This window comes from Macaca nemestrina, chromosome 12 (genome assembly GCF_043159975.1).
Source record: "Macaca nemestrina isolate mMacNem1 chromosome 12, mMacNem.hap1, whole genome shotgun sequence".
In the NCBI taxonomy this organism is placed as follows: domain Eukaryota; kingdom Metazoa; phylum Chordata; class Mammalia; order Primates; family Cercopithecidae; genus Macaca; species Macaca nemestrina.
In genome coordinates this window covers 85,487,490-85,501,643 of record NC_092136.1, presented here as the reverse complement: position 1 = coordinate 85,501,643, position 14,154 = coordinate 85,487,490, and the positions used below count along the sequence as shown (strand labels likewise).

Here is a 14,154-nt window from a genome sequence, read left to right as displayed (position 1 = left end):
TGAGATGAGCACTTGCTATTCTGCTCAGGTTGGAGAACGCTGGCTATTCACAGGCATGCTACAGACTTGAACTCCTGGTCACAAACAATCCTCCTGCCTCAGCCTCTGCAGTAGCTGGGACTGCAGGCACACATCACCAAGCTCAGCTCTTTTTACTTTTATTGTGTATGTATTCTATAAAACTGTTATGTATTTGTTTATATTTTGCTTAAAGGTTTTTCTCATTCTTAATGTTTCAATGTGTAGTCTTCCAAATTTGCTTTTATGCATAGATGCATTTTTTCATAAAAATGTGAGTGCACACTTACATTCTATTGTAATTAATTTATATGCATAATATCTCTTCATAAAGTTGCTCATTTTTTATTGAATGGACAGCTGATGAGGGTGAGGGTGGACAGGGTCTCACTATGTTGCCCAGGCTGTTGTTTGGCTTTTGCGTTTGTTGTTCTTTCTGGATGATGGTACAGATCTTTGAAATATTTGTATATTTCTTCAATATTTTATATACTAAGGAAAAAGAAACAAATGCAGACAGCTAATTAAAATGTCATTTTCTTACTTAAGTAGGTTGAAAAGTGTGCCAGTAGGTAATATAATTTTTCATGACTTTGACCTTGGTGGTAACTTCTTAAAAAGTCAGAGCAAAGGTTATCCTATTATTACTTTGATTTGTAAGCCTTTACCATTCATGGTTTCCTCAATGCTCTAAGAAGTCCTTATAAGTATTGGCAAAAAAATCTTTGTAAGAATTTCCTTTCATATAAGAATAGAGTCTTCTTTATTATTCACAGGTCCTCAAGAAAGGTAGATAAGTACCTGGGCACCCCAAAGACTAAAGCTTAGTTGACATAAACATATCTCTGGATATATTGACCATGGTTCCCCACTACTAATTTCTCAAGCTTTTTAGTTGTGAGGCAGTATAAGGTAGTGGGATAGACCTATGATTATGAACTTGGACACAGAATTGGAGTCCCAGTTATGCAACAGTCTAACTGCAATTATTCACTTATTTGTCTTCTTCCACTATGTGGACAAAGATCATGTTTTATTTGCCTTCCTATCCCTATCGCCCAGCACATAGCACTCAGTTAATACTTATTTAATGAAGCTTAAATGCCTCCCTAATCTTGGACAGCTCACTCACAGTCTTTCTGAACTTCATATTTGTCATATGTAAAATAGACTGGTTACTCTCTAACATCATTTCCAGCTCTGACACTGCAATTACATGATCTGTGTATTCTGGAGCCAACTTCCCAAAATAATCTCTCTTGTTTGGGCCACTGAGATACGGCATTGCATTGTTTGCTTTATTATAAATGGCTTCTTAATCTCTGAATCATTCCTACTTAAAAGAGATTCAAAGAGCCTGCAGTATTGCTGTATATTTAGTGGAGAACAACTTGGAGAATTGCTTATTCGATATTTTATAGTTTCAAGCAGACTTCCTACTCCATGAGAGCTTTGGAGATATTTTACATTCTTTTTAAAGTCGTCTTCTAGCTCAAGAAATTTGGGACCTATCTGTTTTGATTGATTTGGCTACATTTCAACAAATTTGTTGGGTGACTAACAAGAGTTCAGAATGATTCAGATGATGGAATGATGGACTACCTAGTATTTAAGTCATTGGAGAGGCCAAGACATCTGTCCATCTATAACATTTTATAGCTATTCTTTACTACTTTATAATAGAATTTGCTAGAAGAATGATAGAAATATAAGGGCTAGAATCGTACCATCAACACTGTAGAAGGTTAGAGTGGGAAGGATCTGAGGTTTGTTGTGAGGAGCCTCAGTGGCTGCCTAAAAGAGAGCTAGGAATATAGTGGGGGAAAGAAGACTAGGTAGGACTCTGAGTTCTCCTCATTCCAGTTTCTACCATCTCAACCAAGAGCAAACCCGTTTCTGTCCATTTCACCTGCTGATCTTCAGAATAAGTTTATTAAAAAATGTTCTGCTTCAAAATAAAATTTGGGCCTATTAATCTATTCCAACTTCTCATTTACAGATAGAGGCTCAGAAGGTTGTGATTTGCTCTTCAGAGAGGTCACTGAGAGATCTCCTAGACTGGGTTCTAATTTTCAAAGAGATTTTGAGGAAAAGAAATGTCAGAAGTAGCTGGGCACAGTGGCTCGCATCTGTAATCTCAACATTTGGGGCTGGGCATAGTGGCTCATGCTTGTAATCCCAGCACTTTGGGAAGCTGAGGCTGGTGGATCACTTGAGGTCAGGAGTTTGAGACCAGCCTGATCAACATGGTAAAACCCTGTCTCTACTAAAAATACAAAAAAAATTAGCTGGGGGTGTTGGCACCTGTCTGTAATCTTAGTTACTCAGATGGCTGAGGCAGAAGAATTGCTTGAGCTCAGGAGGTAGAGGTTGCAGTGAGCCAAGATCGTGCCACTGCACTCCAGCCTGGGTGACAGAGTGAGACTCCTTCTCAAAAAAAAAAAAAAAAAAAGAAATCATTGTGGAAGGCCAAGGCAGGAAGATCACTTGAAGCCAGGAGTTCTGGACCAGCCTAGGCAAAACAAACAAGATGCTATCCCTACAAAAAAGAAAGAAATACTAGCCTGGCCAACATGGCCAAACCCCATCTCTACAAAAAAATACAAAAATTAGCTGGGCGTGGTGGCACATGCCTGTAATCTCAGCTACTCAGGAGGCCGAAGCAAAAGGATTGCTTGAACCTGGGAGGCAGAGGAAGCAGTGAGCCAAGATGGCGTCACTGCACTCCAGCCTGGGCAATAGAGCGAGACTCCATCTCAATAAATAAATAAATGAATAAATAAATAAATAAATAAATAGGAAAGAGAGCAAGAGAGAAAGAAAGAATAGAAGAGAGGGAGGGAGGAAAGGAGGAAGGGAAGAAGGGAGGAAGGGAGGGGACCCCTAAGTAGGGCCAAAGGCATATGTGTAAAAACCTACAGTAATAGAATATTTAACGTTTTAAAATTTCCAAAGCACTAATAAATACATACCATTTGATCTTCACAACAGACATGTAAAGCGAGTAATGTAGGTATCATTAACCTCAATTTACAGATGAGGAAACTGACACCAGGCAAGGTCAAGTGACATGCACAATGCCACAAGTGTTACAGCCTGAACCAGAACTCTAACATTTCTGACCTTCGACCCAGTGCTCTTTGTATTACACCACACTGCAGACTAAAGAGACATGACAAATAGGTCTGTCAACATACCTTAGAGACGTGAGTTGGTAGTAGGTAGAAGATTCACACACATTCTGGCGCCCAGGGATACGATTTGGCAATGTGTAAGTTATCCTGTGCTGTCATTGCTCACAGTCTGAATCATGTACATATTCCCATTGGGGGAATATTTGAGCATCATCTCCTAAGTGCTATTTTAGCAATAGCACTTTGCTAATTATGAAGACAAAATTACCTTATTAGATCATAAGGAAACCTGTCTTTTGGTTTTATCAGACATTTGTTTCTGCTGGTTAAAAATCGTTTGGTTTTCCTTATAAGAATTTACTTAGCCTAAATGTTTAACGTGGAAGAAAACTTAAAGATAAATTTTCTTCTGTATTAAAGTTTAATTTTTTTTCATTTTCTTTTCTCCTCCCGTCCTCTACTCTTGGCTACCTCCCTGCTAATTATTCATTATTGATCATGTAAAATATCTTTCTCAGGGTAAAAATCAAACTTAAAAAGAAATTAATTTATAACCTTACAAGACTCAATATATTATAGCAGATTGAAACATTTTAGAGGTTAGAATGTAAAAATGAGAGAATATTTGAAAAGAAAACTAGTCTTTCTGGGGAAACAGCTGTGAGGTACTTTTCAATGTAATGCTAAAATAGTTTGATGCTTGAGGTAAAAAGTCACATTTGGGGCCGGGCACGGTGGCTCACCCCTGTAATCTCAGCACTTTGTGGAGGCCGAGGTGGGCGGATTACTTGAGGTCAGGAGTTCAAGACCAGCCTGACCAACACATTGAAACCCTGTCTCTACTAAAAATACAAAAATTAGCTGGGTGTGGTGGAGGGTGCCTGTAATCCCAGCTACTTGGGAGGCTGAGGCAGGACAGTCACCTGAACCTGGGAGGTAGAGTTTGCAGTGAGCCAAGATCATGCCATTACACTCCAGCCTGGGAAACAAGAGTGAAAACCCATTTCAAAAAAAAAAAAAAAAGTCAAAAAGTCACATTTGGCTAGTTTGCCTTTCTTGGTACTCTAAAAAATGATTCTAGAGATCTTAAAGGATCAATTAACAGTTTTTTTTTTTTTTTTTTTTTTTGAGACGGAGTCTCACTCTGTCGCCCAGGCTGGAGTGCAGTGGCCGGATCTCAGCTCACTGCAAGCTCCGCCTCCCGGCAATTAACAGTTAATTAACAATTAATGAATTGTGTCAAATACAGAGAAATCGTTTACGCTAATTTCACAGCACAAAACCCAGAATATTTAATTTGTCCATCTTGGGAGAATATAAGCATATTATCTGAGAAATTGCTATCATATTCATAAACTAGGATTAACTGACAAGTTTCCTCTCTTTGAAGAGGCTGTCCAGACGTCTTTGGCTTTCATAGGCCAGGTGGAAAGAGTATCATGGAGATATAGTCAGATCCTTTTTTTTTTTTACTTTTTCCAAGATAGAACAATATATGAAGATCCTAATGGATCCTTCTGTCTCTTGGAATTGGGTATAGATGAGAAAGAGAAAACAGTGAATAATAAATGCCCTTAAACAATATATAAATTCATTTCTCTCTTACATAAAAGAAGTCCAGAAGTAAGTCATCCAGAGTTGGTATAACAGTTTTATGATCATCATGCACACAGAATCTTTCTACCCCATTGCTCTGCCACATGGCTTCTACCTAATAGCCCAGAAGCATTACTCACGCTTCAACCATCATGTTTTATTTCCAGCCCAAATGAAGGAGATGGAGATGATCTGTCTGCATGATTTCCCTTTAAGGAGCCTTCCTGGAAATTCAAAAGAACAATTTCAATGACATCTCATTTGTTAGAATTTAGTCACATACCTACATACCTACATACCTAACTGCAAGGGTTTTTTTTTTTCTTTTCTTTTCTTTTCGAGTGGCTATAAACCCAGCCAAAATAAAGTTTTCATCACTAAGAAAGGATGAGGAAGTAGATACTTGAGATTTTGTCTGACACAAGTCTTCTCTTTCCACCACCATTTTGGTTAACAGTTGCCAGACGCTTGAGCTGTATGAGTTTGCTTGAAACCCCCTTCCTCTTTTTTCCTAATCTGAACTCAAGTGTAAATAAATTGCTGTTCCTCTGGTCAAGTAAAAGAGAGATGAACTTGAGGAGTTTAATTTTTTCCCCTAAAACTCGCTGGGAAATGCATCTAAAGACATTGTTCAGACTACATGCAAGTTGCTTGTTGTGGAACTCCTGAAGAACTGAAACTCTCAGAATAAAACTCTATAGCATCACCACCATATCCCTAAAAATATATAAACCTAAATTTAAATGTTATTTAAAATGGCAGATGGGCCAAATAACCATGTTCCAAGCTGGTATGAAACTGTGTGTACTATGAGATTTTTCTGAGAAAAAAAAAAATAGCCCAGGCAATTCAAATCTAAACAAGGAAACATCTCCAAATATCCTGTAATTTGTTTTCTAGCAAGCAACATGGGAATAATAGTTAAAGCCAGAAGAAATTTGAATAAACTCGGTTTTCATTTCAAAAATTCAAGGGAGAGTCAAGGTCTATATGTCATGGTTAAAAATGTTAAAGCAAGAACAGAGGGCATAAGTATAACTGAATTTCAAAAATGATGATGATCATTATTTTTAAGAGACAAGATTCTTCCTTGTCACCCAGGCTGTAGTGCAACTGCACAATTATAGCTCACTGCAGCCTCAAACTTCTCATCTCAAGCCATCCTCCCACCTCAGCCTCCCAAGTAGCTAGGACTACAGGTATGTATGCACAACTGTGCCTGGTTTATTTATTTTTAAAAAATGTTTTTAGAGACAGGGTCTCACTATATTGCTCAGGCTGAAAAATTATTACTTATAAAAATTTGTTACATGAAGTAGAGGAAGTACTGCAGCTGTCTCAATGAACCTATAGACTGTCAATTCACAAAATGTTATGTTTGGTTGTGTGCAGTGGCTCACACCTATAATCTCAGCACTATGGGGGGCTGAGGTGGAGGACTGCTTCAGGTCAGAAGTTCGAGACCAGACTAGGAAACATAGTGAAACCCCATCTCTACAAAATAAAAATTTTTTAATTAGCTGGGCATGATGGTGTGCTTCTGTAGACCCAGCTACTTAGGAGGCTGAGGCAGGAGAATCACCTGAGCCCAGGAGTTCCAGATTACGGTGAACCATGATTGTGCCCCTGCACTCCAGCCCAGGTGACAGAGCAAGACCATGTCTCAAAAAGAAAAAAAAAGAAAAAAAAAAGTTTGTTCATTTCCCTAGCATATTGTTGACTCCAGATTAATCATCACTGTTTGGACAAATATTATCTACCGTGTTCCAGGCATGGTGCTAGGGGGGCAGAAGGAAACAATCTGTCCCCTCAAAGAGTTCAGTTTGGTGATTACAAATTATTTGTAATTTTCATCTTTACAAATAATAGAATCATTGTATTCTGGGATCTCAGAACCAGGAATCTGGGATTAAGCAACATGGTTTGTCCACCAAGAATGAAGTAGAAAGAGCACAAGTTTAAGATTCAGAAAACTTCCATTTAAAGCTCAGCTCTGTCACTTACTATCTGTGCTTTTGAGCAGATTACTTCAACTTTCCTAATTTCAGTTTCTTCCTCTGAGAATTGAGACTAATGCCTACCTGTCAGGGTTGTTCCGAGGATTAAATGAAATAATATAAATGCTGTGCTTGGCACATGGGAGGTATTCAAACACTGTAATTATTATAATTATCATTAATTATTGTGTTATTTCCAAGAGTGGATTAGGTTCTACAGAATGCTTTGGAGAGTGCACATACAGTAAGAGCAATACATATGTAGAGCTTGCTATGATCTATGTACTGTTCTCAGCACCTTCCTCAGTAAGATTGGTATTTTTAAGCATAGCAACCATCCTTCAAGATATTATTTTTATCCCTGTTTTACAGTTGAGGAAATTAAGGCACAGAAAGTTGGGTAACTTGCCCGAGGACACACAACTAAGTGACAAAGCTGAGATGTGAACCCAATCGCCATTTCTCCAGAGTCTGCACTCTCATTATTCTATCGCCACGAATAACTTAATTATTTAAATCGGGCTGCGTACAGTGGCTCACGCCTGTAATCTCAACACATTGAAAGGCCGAGGTGGGCAGATCACTTGAGGTCATGCGTTTGAGACCAGACTGGCCAACATGGTGAAACCTGTCTCTACTAAAAATATAAGAATTAGCCGGTGTGGTGATGCATGCCTGTAATCCCACCTACTTGGGAGGACGAGGCAGGAGAATCGCTAGGACCTAGGAGACAGAGGTGGCAGTAAGCTGAGATCATGCTACTGCACTCCAGCCTGGGTGACAGAGTGACACACTGCCACGAAAAAAAAAATATTATTATTTAATCTGTAAATCATACATGAGACTAGAAAAATTTTCTGACTTTTGGTGATTAACTTTTGATACAATAGTACAACCTTGCTAGCTGGGCAAAGTGGCCCTAGTCTTAGGCACTGTGCTTTAGAAGGCCCTACATATCACGACGCAAAAAATAATTTTTTTTTTTTTTCCTGAGATGGAGTCTCACTCTGTTGCCCAGGCTGGAGTGCAGTGGCACTATCTCGGCACACTGCAAGCTCCACCTCCCGGGTTCACACCGTTCTGCTGTCTCAGCCTCCTGAGTAGCTGGGACTACAGGCGCCTGCCACCACACCCAGCTAATTTTTTTGTATTTTTAGTAGAGATGGGGTTTCACCTTGTTAGCCAGGATGGTCTTGATCTCCTGACCTCGTGATCCACCTGCCTCAGCCTCCCAAAGTGCTGGGATTACAGGCATGAGCCACCATACACGGCCTCCCCCCAAAATAAATTTATTTAACAATACATGGGCACTTCTGATACTCAAGATCTGGCTCTTAGCATTGACTGTGTGTTCTTAAGCATCCACTCATGCTTAACAGCATTTAAGGCCCAGGAAAATGCTTCTTTATGTCTCTTATCCTATGTCATTAAATGAAAAGGCAATTGTGTCCATCATCTGTGCTATCTTCTGGATTATACCACCACAAGATATGAAGATGAACATGAGCAATTTAGGAGAATGTGAATAACAGAAGCACCTAGGTAGGAGAAGAGACTAACTTTTCAGATCTTTCAGTTAGCAAGAGTGCAAAAGATTTTTGTGTAATGCAGTATGATTTTCCAACACACAAAGTATCCATTTTCTTCTTCTTTTTTTTTTTTTTTTTTTCTGAGACAGTCTTAACTCTCGCCCAGGCTGGAGCACAGTGGCATGATCTCGGGTCACTGCAACCTCTGCCTCCCAGGTTCAAGTGATTCTCCTGCTTCAGCCTCCTGTGTAGCTGGAGGCCTGCACCACCACACTCAGCTAATGTTTGTATTTTTAGTGGAGATGGGGTTTGGCCATGTTGGCCAGGCTGGTGTCTCAGACTCCTGACCTGAAGTGATACACTCACCTAGCCCTCCCAAAGTGCTGGAATTACAGGCATGAGCCACTGTGCCTGGCCTTCTTCATGTTTTAATTTGTGTTTCCTGACTACTTGTGAACTAGTATTTTATTTGCAATAATTAAATATGGTGGCTGAGGAATATTTTCTAAGATAAAACAATTTATATTATTCAAGTGTGTGTATATGAAGGTTATACATAACATGTATGAAGTATGATACCATTTCTTTACATTGGCCACTGAATGGGCATTGATCATTAAAAATGGTTTTATTGGGCCGGGCGCGGTGGCTCAAGCCTGTAATCCCAGCACTTTGGGAGGCCGAGATGGGCGGATCACGAGGTCAGGAGATCGAGACCATCCTGGCTAACACGGTGAAACCCCGTCTCTACTAAGAAATACAAAAAAAAAAAAAATAGCCGGGCGAGGTGGCAGCGCCTGTAGTCCCAGCTACTCGGGAGGCTGAGGCCGGAGAATGGCGTGAACCCGGGAGGCGGAGCTTGCAGTGAGCTGAGATCTGGCCACTGCACTCCAGCCTGGGCTATAGAGCGAGACTCCGTCTCAAAAAAAAAAAAAAAATGGTTTTATTGTTATTAAAATATTTAAATAGATGCAAATAGATTTTTAAAACATTTTTGTTTAATTACTTTGATTTAAAATTTTGACATTTTCAGAGCAGATGATGAATCTGAAAAAGAAGTTGATATTTAATGATTATAACTTGTTTTCCTCTTCAGAAATTTTAGGGAGATTCTTCTTTTGTTTCTTTTTTTTCACATCAAACGGGTAATGTGACAACAGTGTAACAAGGTTCAAGGGTGGCATATCTCACACATGTGCATGAACACTCAATCATTACACTCATGAACTACAAAAGGATCAGGAGAGATTATTTTGAATATTTTAGAAAAATACCTTTCAAACATTAAATAATGGGAATTTCCAGTTTTTGAATTTACTTTACATTTTTTGATGGAAGATATATTTGAACACTTTGAATACAGTCACTTTGGTCTTTTTTAATCTTTTAGGACTTTGAGAATGAGTACAAGTTAAGGTCAAGATAGAAACAGAAAATACAAAACTGAAATTCAGAGAAGAAATAACTAGGAAGAAAACTTGTCAAGATAGCAAAAAGAGAACATACTTATTTTTTTTTCTAAAAGTTTGACAGTTTGATACCTGACTTTGAAATATTTAGACACAGGATGTATAGGCTGCTATGTATCGTCTGGTCCCACTATTACAAATGTTAGGGGTGGGCCTTTCAGACAGAGTCCATGCACAGTTACCACAGCAAGATCTTTTTCGCCTAACTTGTATTTTAGCAATTATAAAATAATATAATTAAATTAGTAGCCTCACAATTGGAGAAAGTCATGAAGTGATAGCAAAAAATTCAGCACATTTCTGAAGTATGAATAACTCAAAGAGGATTATATGATAGACTTGGGTGTTTTAAAGTACTGTATGGTTTTCTTGGTAGAAAAACATCCATGTTGAAATAAAGAATGGTTTCTAAGATAAAATGATCTTCAAGGAGGAAAACCATGTTAAGAAGCGATTCTATTAATTTGGTCAATCAATAAATGAGTAATGATACTCATGTAATGTGTCCCCAGCAGATAACAATGTTGAAGGTCTAAAGCAAGTAAAAGATGTGGTCCTGGCTGCAGGAATTTTACAATCTAATTGATTTAATTGAAGAGATAAGCAATGCATACTTGAAACAATTAGAGATTAGATACTAAAAGAATGAACTGTGAAGTCCAACAAGTTTTACTGAGGATCAAAGCAGAGAAACATTGGTGTGAACTTGAGTCACCTTGCAGGGAGAGATTCTTAGAGGGCTCTCTAAGAAGGAAATGAAACCCAAAATAATAATCTCTGGAATGGATTTAGGAAGGGTCTTATTGGTTCAAGGAAACCACATGAACTATAAACCGTATTTTAAAACAAACAAAATGTCATTCCTCTGTCTCCCCCATAGTAATGCTGTAAATTTTCCTAATACTATCTAGTCTTATATTTTATTTTTCCTTTCTTTTTTTTTGACTTGGAGTTTCGCTCTGTCACCCAGGCTGGAGTACAGTGGCACAATCTTGGCTCACTGCAATCTCTGCCTCCCAGGTTCATGCCATTCTCCTGCCTCAGTCTCCCAAGTAACTGGAACTATAGGCACCCGCCACCATGCCCAGCTAATTTTTTGTATTTTTTTTTAGTAGAGATGGGGTTTCACCGTGTTCGCCAGGATGGTCTCGATCTCCTAACCTCCTGATCTGCCCACCTCGGCCTCCCAAAGTGCTGGTGTGAGCCACCGCTCCCAGCCTCTTTCTTTTTTTCGTAGAGATGGGGTCTCACTATGTTGCCTAGGCTGGTCTCAAACTTCTGGGCTCTAACAATCCTCCTGCCTCAGTCTCCCAAAGTACTGAGATTACAGGCATGAGCCACTATGCCTGGCCTCTATATATATATTATATGTATATACACACACACACACATATGTATACTTGTGTGTATGTGTGTGTGTGTGTATATATGTATATACAGTTTGTTTTAAAGACAGGGTCTCACTCCCAGGCTGGAGTGCAGTGGCACGATCATGGCTTATTGCAACTTCAAATGCCGGAACTCAAGTGATCCTCTCTCCCTCAGCCTTCCTAGTAGCAAGGACTACAGGCACACACCACCATACCCAGCTAATTATTTCAATTTAATTTTTGTAGAGACAGGGTCTTGCTATGTTGCTTGGGCTGGTCTCGAACTCCTAGGCTTATGAGATCCTTCTGCCTTGGCTTCCCAAAGTGCTGCGATTACAGGCATGAGGCCCTGCGCCTGGCCCAGATACGTATTTGTAAAAGCTCCCTATTTGTTACCTATTATCCCAAGACTTAGTGACTTAAAACAATAGCATCTCAGTGGGCACTGTGACATGTGCCGGTAGTCCCTGCTACTTGGGAGGCTGAGGCAGGAGTATGTCTTGAGCCCAGGAATTCCAGGCTGTAGTGTACTGATTGTGCACTTTTGAATAGTCACTGCACTCCCAGCCTGGGCAACATAGGGAGACTCTGTCTCTAAAAAAATAAACGAAAAACAGTATCTCACATAGTTTCCATAGGCCAGGAATTTGGAAAGAGCTTAGCTGGTTGGTTCTGGCTCAGCATGCCTCATGGGGTTGTAATCAAGATGTTGGTCAGGGCTTCTGGAGGCTTTACTCTGGTGTGGGAAGATCTGCTTCCAAGATGGCTCATTCACAGGCTGGCAAGTTAGTGCAGGCTGCTGGCGGGAGGTCTGAGTTCTTCGCCACGTCGACCTTTCCCTTGGACTGTTTGAGTGTTCTCATAACTTGGTGGCTGATTCCTGCCAGAGTGAGTAAGCCAGGAAAGAGCAAAGTGGAAGCTGCAGTATTGTTTATGACCTTACCCTCAGAAGTCAAACATCCTCAATTCCTCAATATTCTATTGGTTGCACAGGTATTCCTGTTCATCATGGGCAGGGGCTATACAAGGACTTGAATACCAAGAGGTAAAGGTCACTTAGATCCATTTTGGATGCTGACTAGTACAAGTCCCCAAATTTTTTCTTTCTTTCTTTCTCTTTCTTTCTTTCTTTTCTTTCTTTCTTGCTTTCCTTCTTTCTTTCTCTCATTCTTTCTTTCTTTCTTGTTGTTTTTTCTTCAGAGTCTCACTTTGTCACCCAGGCTAGAGTGCAGTGGTGTGATCTTGGCTCTCTGCAACCTCTACCTCCCGGATTCAAGCGATTTTCCTGCCTCAGCCTCCCCAGTAGCTGGGATTACAGACACCCACCACCACGTTTGGCTAATTTTTGTGTTTTTTTTAGTAGAGACAGGGTTTTGTCATGTTGGCCAGGCTGCTCTTGAACTCCTGACCTTAGGTGATCCGCCTGCCTCAGCCTCCAAAAGTGCTGGGATTACAGGCATGAACCACCGCACTTGATCAAAATTTGCTATTTTTGTGGTTAAAAAACGTAGCTAATATTAGCAATTTCATGTTTTCAACCTATTATTTATAAAGGTGCTACCATGAGCTAAGACACTTGTGATAAATTTTTAAGAAGGTATAAATATAAAAATACTTTTCTTTCTAAACATTAATCAGAATTTCAAATGAACGAGAATAAACTATTTGTTCTTCAAGCATTGTAGTTATTTGAAATGTTACTATATCATTGATATTCTCATAAAGTTTTTGATGCATGAGCCAAAGGATGTGTGGCAGAAGTTCTGAGAGGGCAACAAATCAGTGTGACTTGATGAAAGCGGTTTAACATCCCTGGGATCAATTTTCCTCATCTGTAAGTGACGGAATGGGTTAGGTGGCATGTAAGTAGTCTTTCTGTGCTAAAAATTTTTAACATGTCTTTTTTTTTTTTTTTTTTTTTTTTGAGACAGAGTCTTGCTCTGTCACCCAGGCTAGAATGCTGTGGCATGACCGCGGCTCACTGCAACCTCCTCCTCCCAGGTTCAAGCGATTCTTTTGCCTCAGCCTCCTGAGTAGCTGGGATTACAGGTGTGTACCACTAAGCCTGGCTAATTTTTGTATTGTTAGTAGAGATAAGGTTTCACCCTGTTGGCCAGGCTGGTCTTGAACTCCTGACCTCAACTGATCTACCTGCCTTGGTTTCCCAAAGTGCTGGGATTACAGGCATGAAGCACAGCACCCGGCCTTAACATGTCTTCATATACTGTGTATGAGCCACTACCAGTTCCTTTCTTAAACTCATCACAAGAATTGCATATTTAAGTGCTAGAAAAATGACTGTAACTAAAGATGCTCATTTATTAACATATAATATTAATAGTTAAACTCAAGGTCTCTTCAGCTTTTTAAAGTAGTCTAGAGAGTCTTTCTTCCAGCTTTTTTCTCTCGAAAGCATAGACTGCCCTTCAGTAAATCAATTTACTTAATTTGACTTGCTATATTTGACATTTTTTTGGGTTCACATATTTTTCTTGTGCCAAGTACTGCATTTTCCATTTCCCACAGAACCAGGACAAACTGTACATCCCCTGCTGTGTCCAGGGTAGATCTGGCTAAATGTCAACTATGTTAATTGGTATAGAGAAAACAGCAGCCCTATTTTTATCTGATTAAAAATCCCCACAAATATTCTCTTCTAAACTAAAGCTATGTCAGTACAAAGTGATTTAATTATAACATAAAGTTGGGCAAATGTGTCCCTCCAGCCTTTATTCTACTGTAGCATGCAGAAATGTTGCTGTTTCCTGGAATCCTCAAGCATCTAAAATTTTAATCCTACTTCTGGAGGTTTAGAATTCAGTACTTGAAACTTTCTCTAGTTTGCCAACTGGAATAAAATATATTTGCTTTAAAGTGATATGTTTAAACAAAAGATTTGAATTAATCTATAGAACCTTATTTAAAAGATAGTTGGAAATACTTTATTCCACTGTTAAAAAGTCTACGTCTTAAAAATTGCCCCAGGATGAGCAGATTATGTAATATAATTGCTTTAGTTAAACGAGGTGTGGGAGGTGTGG

General features: G+C 39.4%; 1 long non-coding RNA gene and 1 other non-coding gene across 5 annotated transcripts in view; both read right to left on the bottom strand.

Moving 5' to 3' along the window:
• LOC105468863 (uncharacterized) overlaps nucleotides 1-14,154 on the bottom strand; it is a 101,246-nt gene that overhangs the window by 67,109 nt on the left and 19,983 nt on the right. For 2 of the 4 annotated variants that reach the window (XR_011611232.1, XR_979673.3), the window contains exons 3-4: nucleotides 4,889-4,972; nucleotides 3,216-3,398 (exon numbers count right to left, since the gene is read on the bottom strand). This is a non-coding gene — a long non-coding RNA (uncharacterized lncRNA). The remainder of the gene's footprint in view (nucleotides 1-3,215; nucleotides 3,399-4,888; nucleotides 4,973-14,154) is intronic. The other 2 variants (XR_979675.3, XR_979677.3) reach the window with 1 other exon arrangement.
• LOC112424483 (small nucleolar RNA U13) lies at nucleotides 9,410-9,513 on the bottom strand. Its single transcript, XR_003015235.1, has one exon. It is a non-coding gene; the product is annotated as a small nucleolar RNA U13 (small nucleolar RNA).